Raw genomic sequence first — 8663 nt, 5'->3', positions numbered from 1 at the left:
TTAAAATTCTTTGATTCTCCCTCTTCTTGCTTATGGGCTGGATTCAGTGACTCATTTCTAGTGTACAAAATATGGTAGAAGTGATGCTGTCTGACTTGAAGACTAGGTCATAAAAAGCATTGTGATATCTGAGCAAAATGGTAGACTTCCTTTTTACTTCTTTGATCCTTTTCTAGGTGAAGCTAGCTGCCATATTGTGGGGTTATTAAAGCAGCCTTATAGAGAGGTTCTTGGGGCAAGGAACTACTAAGGCCTCTTGGAACAACCAACAGTAACTTTCTGGGCATGTGAATGAGCCACCTTGTAAGTAGATCCTCCAGCCCCAGTCAAGCTTTCAGTTAACTTCAGCCCTGTCCAATAACTTAACTGTAACTTCACAAGAAACCTTGAACTAGAACAACCCAGCTAAGTCACTTTTGAATTCCTGACTCATGGAAACTGTGACATAAATTTTTGTTGTTTTAAGCTACTAAACTTTGGGGAAATTTATTACATAAAAGTAGATAATAATGCAATGTAATAATGTAGATAATGAGCAATAGTAGCGTTGAAGTGAAAAACAGTATCATATGAACTTATAAAACACAACTACTCTTGGAATGAACCACATGAAATTGCTGATTTTGTAGATCACATATCAGTCATATGGTTCAACCTTCCTTTTTAACTTTTATTTTAGGTTTGGAGGTCCATATGAAAATTTTGTTACATAAACACATGTCCCAGGGGTTTGTTATACATACTATTTCATCATCCAGATATTAATCCCAGTATCTAATAGTTATCTTTTCTGTTCCTCTCCCTCCTCTTTCTTCCCCCCTCAACTAGACCCTAGTGTCTGTTGTTTCCTTTTTTTGTGTTCATAAGTTCTTATAATTTGGCTCCCACTTATAAGTGAGAACATGTAATATTTGGTTTTCTGTTCTTCAGTTAGTCTGCTAAGGCTAATAGCCTCCAGTTCCATCTATGTTCCTACAAAAGAGATGATCTAATTCTTTTTTTTTTTTTATGGTTGCATAGCATTCCATGGTATACATGTACCACATTTTCTTTATCCAATCTGTCTTTAATAGGCATTTAGTTTGATTCCATGTCTTTGCTATTGTGAATAGCTCTGTACTGAACATTCATGTGCATGTGTCTTTATGAGAGAATAATTTCTATTCCTCTGGGTATAATGTACTAATGGGACTGCTGGGTTGAATGATAGTTGTACTTTTAGCTCTTAGAGGAATCACTATACTGCTTTCCACATGGTTGAAGTAATTTACTCTCCCACCAACAGGCTATAAGTGTTCCCATTTTTCTGCAAACTCACCAGCATCTGTTACTTTTTGACATTTTAATAATAGTCATTCTGACTGGTATAAGATGGTAACTCATTGTGGTTTTGATTTGCATTTCTCTAATGATCAGTGATACTGAGATTTTTTTCAATATGCTTGTTGGATGGCTGCATGCGTGTCTTCTTTTAAGAAGTGTTGTTCATGTCTGACCACTTTTAAATGAGGCTGTTTTTCTCTTTTAAATTTTTAAGTTCCTTATAGATGCTGGTTGTTAGACCTTTGTCAGATGCATAGTTTGCAAAAATGTCCTGTCATTCTGTAGGTTGTCTATCCTGTTGATAGTTTCTTTTGCTGTGCAGACGCTCTTAACAATTAGATCCCACTTTTCAACTTCTGCTTTTGCTGCAATTGCTTTTGGTGTCTTTGTCATAAAATCTTGCCCATTCCTATGTCCAGGGTGGTATTGCCTAGGTTGTCTTCTAGGGTTTTTACATTTAAGTCTTCAATTCATCTTGACCTGATATTTTTGTATGGTGTATGGAAGGAGCTCAGCTTCAATCATCTGCTTATGGATAGCCAGTTTTGCCAGCACCATTTATTGAATAAGAAGTCTTTTCACCATTGCTCATTTTTGTCAGCTTTGTTGATGATCAGATGTTCATAGATATGTGGCCTTATTTCTGGGCTTTCTATCCTTTTCCATTGGTTTATGTGCCTGTTTTTGTACTAGTACCATGCTGTTTTGGTTACTGTATCCTTGTAGTATAGTTTGAAGTCAGGTAACATGATGCCTACAGCTTTGTTCTTTGTGTCTAGGATTGCCTTGGTTATTTCAGCTCTTTTTTGGTTCCATTTGAATTTTAAAATAGTTTTTTTTTTTTTTTTTTTTAAATTCTGTGAAGAACATCACCAGTAGTTTGATAAGAATAGCGTTGAATTTGTAAATTGCTTTGGGCAGTATAGCCATTTTAATTATATTGATTCTTTCTATTCATGAGCATGGGATTTTCCTTCCATTTGTTTGTGTCTTCTCTTACTTCTTTGAGCAATATTTTGTAATTCTCATTGTAGAGATCTTTCACCTCCCTGGTTAGCTGTATTTCTAGGTATTTTATTCTTTTTCTGGCAATTGTAAGTAGAATTGCCTTTCTTTCTGATCAGGCTCTTGGTTTGCCTGTTGTTGGTGTCTAGGAATGCTAAGTGAGTTTCGTACATTGACTTTGTATCCTGCAACTTTGCTAAAGTTGTTTATCAGTGGGAGGAGCTTTTGGACTTAGACTATGAGGTTTTCTAGGTATGGAATCATGTTGTCTGCAAACAGAAACAGTTTAACTTCCTCTCTTCCTATTCGGAAGCCCTTTATTCCTTTCTCTTTCCTGTTTGCTCTGGTTAGGACTCCCAATACTGTGTTGAAAAAAAGTGGTGAGAGAGAGTATACTTGTCTTGAGCTGGTATTCAAGGGGAATGCTGCTAGCTTTTGCCTATTCAGTATAATGTTGACTGTGAGTTTGCCATAGATGGCTCTTATTATTTTGAGGTTTCTTCTACACCTAGATTAATTAGAGTTTTTAACATGAAGAGGTGTCGAATTTTACCAAAAGCCTTTTTTTGCATCTATTGAGATAATCATGTGGTTTTTTGTCTTTAGTTCCGTTTTTGTGATGGATCACATTTATTGATTTGTGTATGTTGAACCAACTTGCCTTCCGGGGATGAAGCCTACTTGATCACAGCGGATTAGCTTTTTGATGTGCTGCTGAATTTGGTTTGCAAGTATTTTGCTGAGGATTTTTACACTGATGTTCATCAAGGACATTGGGCTGAAGTTTTCTTTTTTTTGTTGTGTCTTTGCCAGGTTTGGGTATCAAGATGATGTTGGCCTCACAGAATGAGTTGGGGAGGAGTCCCTCCTCCTCAAGTTTTTAGAATTGTTTCTGTAGGAATGGTCGTGGTTCAACCTTACATAACAAAGCTCAACCAACTTGTTTCTTACAACTACAATTTTTTAAACTTGTAGTTATAATAAACTAGTTTGGACTGGACTTTGGTCTCCTAGGATACATTTCTAGAATATGCTTATTATTTTCCAAATTTGCCATTCTCCAAATTACACAGGAATACAGTTATGATTTTCTGATACAATGTTCTGATGCAACAGTTGGAAACTAATTATTTGTGGGTTGTGGCTTGGTTTAGACATGTAAAAGATAATTATTAGCAAATGATTATCATTCTCTCGAAAGGTATGTCGGTTTTGGACTTGGAACAAATATTTGAATAAATGATGAAACAGGCTTTAAATGTCTTACACAACACTAAATACAAAAAGCTATTTTATTCTTATCCTTGGAAACACTGGATGCATGTTCTTATGACATCATGTTTTCTTTCCACAATAAAAAAAGGACAGCCAAACCATCCAGTCTGTAAGTATGTAATTACCTTCAAATGTTCTCCTCATTTAAGTGCATTAAAATGCTTCAACTGACACAGGTTACACAAAATTATCTTCCTGATAACTTACTATCTTTTTTGGCACAACCTGTGCCACTTTCACATGTCTGTTGATGATATATGCCAAGCTATTGAGTGAGAATTTATTTCTGTTTCTAGGCTCCCTGGAGCTTTCACATGTGCGCCTGATTTAACACAAAGCTTTATGTGTAACATTTCCAGCACCCAAACACAACAATTTCCACCTATCTGTTTTATTTTAGCTTTAAAGACAAATATTAAATGGGAAATAATTTTTAAAAGGAATATTTTACCCTGACTCCAAATTCAGATTCTGTTATTGTTTCACAGGGCCTTTGTCAAATTATCTTTTTTAAAAAAAATTTGTGAGGATATGTCAGGTCTGAGCAATGGTTATAGGATGCTTATTTTCTTTGAAAAGAAGAATCTCCAAGCTAAAATTCCTGATTTGCCAGTGCAATTGCACTGTCATCTTAGGGGTTTATTGGCACTGGCATAAATGTAATACTTTCTTCTTCTCATGATTACATCTAGCAAAGCCTTGGTCAACATCAGTAGTTATTTGGGAGCACAAAGGAACTCTTCACAAATCCAAAGTTAGAAATCATGCTACATTTTCTATCTTACCAGGGTATGAACTTACCTAACTTCCTAGCAAGAGCTCATGATATTGCCTGTGCCTTTATCAGGGTGATAAGGTCAGAGAAGATCATTGTTTCCACTCATGCTCATTTCTATTACTTAAAATTACTTTTAAGAGTTAATATGTATTTCTATTATGTTATATAAATATATAATTATCAGTAATTATATTGTACTTAATATATAATGTATATGCTATAAATTATAACTTTCTCTAAAAAATAAATCTATCTGGCACAGTGATACTAGCAGTAATATATAAAATTATCGATTGACTCTAATTTAGTTACAGAAATCTTGGGTCTTTCCCTTACCTTCTTTGTAGAGAGCTCAGCCTATTTCTACAACATCTACAGAAAAATTTTATGAGCTGAAACACTTATTGCTAACTCAGATGGGAAAATTCTGAACTTCTTTAACTATTAAAAACTGTATAGCTTGGATTTCCTTTGAAAATAGAATGCTACATGAAAGGACAACAAATCTTCTGGCAATAACTCACATTTAACGGGTTGATACAGCAAATCTATCTTTCTAAACAACAAATGTGTGATCTAATGGCAATACCAACAGTGCACTGTACCAACAATTAGAATGGTGTATTAAAGCTTCCAATTTGCAGTGATTTTTTATGGAAGTATAATTATCCATTTAAAATGTAAAATTCCCTGTACAAAAACATTTGAATAATTATGAAAATGTAAGTGATCCTTTGCAAAAACTAATTATGGTGAGGGAGACTTTCCTTTGCTGTGTTTTGTGCATGTGTTTGGTTCCATAAGCAAACTAATTAAAATGTTGCAAGACACACTGAAATGCTGGCATTTTAGATGGAAAGCAGTTGTACTTCTGGCAAAGACCGTCTCATGTTTCTGGAATTTTAAAATTGTAGTTATAATAAACTATTCAGTCAAGCAAACAGAAAACAAGAGCCAAAATCATGCTCTCAGCTTTCAGATCTATAGCCACATGCCACCACAAAGCCGTGAATTTTCTAAGTATAAACTGGAAAAAAAACACACACATTTGTTTTGTTAGCAAACATTTGGAGTATGTATGCGTGTGTTTGATACAACTGTGGTAATTATGCAGCTAAAATAAGAAGAACCAATTTGGAAGTCATCTTACTATTTTGTGTTATTTCCATTATTGGAAATCATTGGTCAAATGGTGGGCAAAACGTTTCCACCACAAATAAGAATGCTCTAACACGACAGCTAATAAAACAAAGAACTGTATTATGGCACCTCCTCAACAGTAAATACTTGTCCTAAGAGCCTAGGAGGTAAAGGGCAGCTGTAGAATGATTGTCAGGATTGCTTCATGCTCCAGATTGCATTTGGAACATGAAATGTCCATCCTCTTCACCGTTGGGTCAGTCAGTCATGCTTTGGGCAAGATTTATTGAGGTTATCACTTTTACCAGTCACAGTGGTAAGAAGTGGAATTTCAGTGATATATGAGTGACTTATAGTGCATGCCCGCATGGATTTTACACTCCAATCTTTTTAAAAGACAGTGTTTTGATGAATTATTTACTCCAGGGCAGACCACCTGGGCTTAAATCTTGGCTTATCTACTAACTACCTATGTGAATTTAGGTTAGCAAACTATTCTCTTCAGCACGCTCATCTGCGGAATGAGAATAACAGTCCTGCCTTATGTAGTTGCTGTGAGAATTAAATGAGTTAACCTATGTGTAAATGTATAATGCCCAGCAATCAGTACATTATATAGTTATTAGCTACCATTTTTACCTCCACTCTAACCAAGCAATACCATAAATATTGCCAAACAGACAACATAATATCTAATTTCACATAAGATAGATATCTAGTAGAACTCAAAGGTCAGAAAATCTCCTAGAAGGTATCCAGTAGCTGTGGGTATCTGAAAGCCTTCACTATTTGTTTTGCAGGCAAAGCATACAAACACACTCTGGCTATTATCTATGTTAAACAAGAAAGAAAACATACAAATAACAGCAGCTGGAGGAGGTAGGATAACCGTTTCTGTGAGTTAGAAGTAAAACAGCAGTTTCGAATTATATTATCATCATCCATCACAGCTATCATGTATTCAACTCTTCTCATGGTGCAAGTTATTAAGCTCTAAGCTCTTTAAATGTTATCCCAGTCAACCCATTTTCCATAGGAAGAGGAAGAAATAGTTTAAAATCACTTTCCCAGGCTGTATTAATAGTTTGTGATGAAGATGTGACAAGAAAGGTCTCTCTGAAGCTAAAGTTCGCATTATTATACTATATTGCTATCCATGTAATATGATGAGCATGTTCCCAAGTCATTACATTTTCTTCACAAACATGTTTTTAATAGCTTTAAAGTGTTCTAGTCTATGGCTGTTTCATAATTGATTTACTCTCTTCTGTCTTGTTAAATATTTATGTTGTTTCTAGTCCCTTAGATAGTTTGAATTATTTGCAATAAAAATCTTCATGTGTAAATCTTAGTATGCATAGCTGATGAGTTTCTTAGTATAAATTCCAAGCAGTGAAGTCACCAGGCTAACGGATTTGAACATTTCTAAACCCTTAGCACAAATTGCCAAATCACCCACAGGAATAGTATAGCAATTTTCTCTCCTTTCAGAAATTTTTGAGCTTGCTCATTTAGCTGCATCCTTGCCAATCCTGAATCTGTTCTAAAAGTTTTCTTATCAACATGCCAGATACAAAAGTCTCCTGTAGATTTAATTTGTATTTTTATTTCCACTGTGGTACTTAGGGAAAAAATATCACCTATTGAAAACAAAGCATGTGAATAATACTTTGACATTCGTATCTGTCTCTGTCTGTCAGCCTCCACCTTGCATGCAAATTTTGGGTTTCCCTTAACAGAATGTTACAAAACTCCAAGCCCGTTTAATTTTAACACTATTCAGGAAGTTTCCTTGAGTTGTTTGAAAAAAGTTTCTTACCTTCTCTGATCTCTGCACATGTCATTTTGTGATAATTTACTTCATTGCAGTAAAATTATTGATTCTCTCTCTGTTCTCTCTTTAATAAGCTACTGGAAAACAAATAATCTTATGATTTGTTGGATCCATAGGATCCAACCAAAATGGTGAAAAGTCTAATAAGCACATTAAACTATCACTTCCCACAAAAACATACTGACTGTGGATTTTAATCAACTTTTCACTGTTTGATTAAACTTTGCATTAATTCATCATTAATAATGTAGTTGACTAGGTACTCTGGAACACTTTTAAAAAATGAATAAAAACATCTAGTGGAATTACTTTGTTCTAAAAGAGCTGTATCATGAGAAAATGAAAATTAAGCTTTGCTGGTAATCACAATGCAATGTTCCTTCCTACTAATACAAAAACATTCCTGCAGATATTTGAAGCAGAGAAAAAGAAATGCTTCCCATGGGACACTGTCAAGACCATATACGGGGTCCTTACTCATACAAAATGATTCAGTGTTCCGCCATGGTTATATCACAGCTGAGAAATGAGTAACAACACCTCCTTTTTATATAATTTCTGCCTTTTGCCAATGCCAAACCAAGTATTCATCATGTCTCCTCAGTGAAGTTATTCGGTATTAAGGTGCCCAACTGCTAAGCTGCTCTGCGTCACCAGTCCCTAATCTGGAGTTGGCTTCTCCTTTCCAAGACCCTTCTAAGAATCATTCAGCATAAGCCCAAACCTACACAAAGTCCCTTCACAAACTTTCTTACTGAGATCCTTCTAAATTATCTTACAGGGATATGGTTTTCCTTGCTGCAGGAAGCTAAACAAACCAAACTTTGACTACAGGTTTGTTCCTGGACATCCGGTAGGATTTGATATTAGTTGGGTCATTAAATACATATAGATTTACGTACTGTGTTTACTTAAACAGGATTCATCAGGAAATTGGACATACGATACAGGGAAAGTGGTAAATTGAGATTATGCTAAAGTGTTAATCCTGGAAACCTTATCTATTGTACTTTTTAATTTTATTCATTAAATTGTTTAGTTCCAGAATTTGTGGGTTTTAAAAATCATATCTATCTTTGTTGAATTTCTCATTCAGATCATGAATTGTTTTTCTGAATTATTTGTTTTGTTTATCTGTATCCTATTGTGTCTCACTGAGCTTTTTTATGATCACCATTTTACATTATTTTTAGGCATTTCATAGGTTTCTCTTTCATTGGAATCTGTTGCTTGAGAATTACTGTGTTCCTTCAAAGATGTTATGTTAGTTTGCTTTTTCATGTTTCTTGTGTGCTTACATTGATATCT

General features: G+C 34.8%; 1 protein-coding gene across 2 annotated transcripts in view; it reads right to left on the bottom strand.

The window, feature by feature from the left end:
- ZNF385D (zinc finger protein 385D) overlaps positions 1-8663 on the bottom strand; it is a 990373-nt gene that overhangs the window by 598430 nt on the left and 383280 nt on the right. The window lies entirely within an intron of this gene.

Source organism: Macaca fascicularis, chromosome 2 (assembly GCF_037993035.2).
Source record: "Macaca fascicularis isolate 582-1 chromosome 2, T2T-MFA8v1.1".
Lineage (NCBI taxonomy): Eukaryota > Metazoa > Chordata > Mammalia > Primates > Cercopithecidae > Macaca > Macaca fascicularis.
The sequence above is the reverse complement of the archived record's forward strand: the minus strand, read 5'-3'. Positions and strand labels throughout refer to the sequence as shown.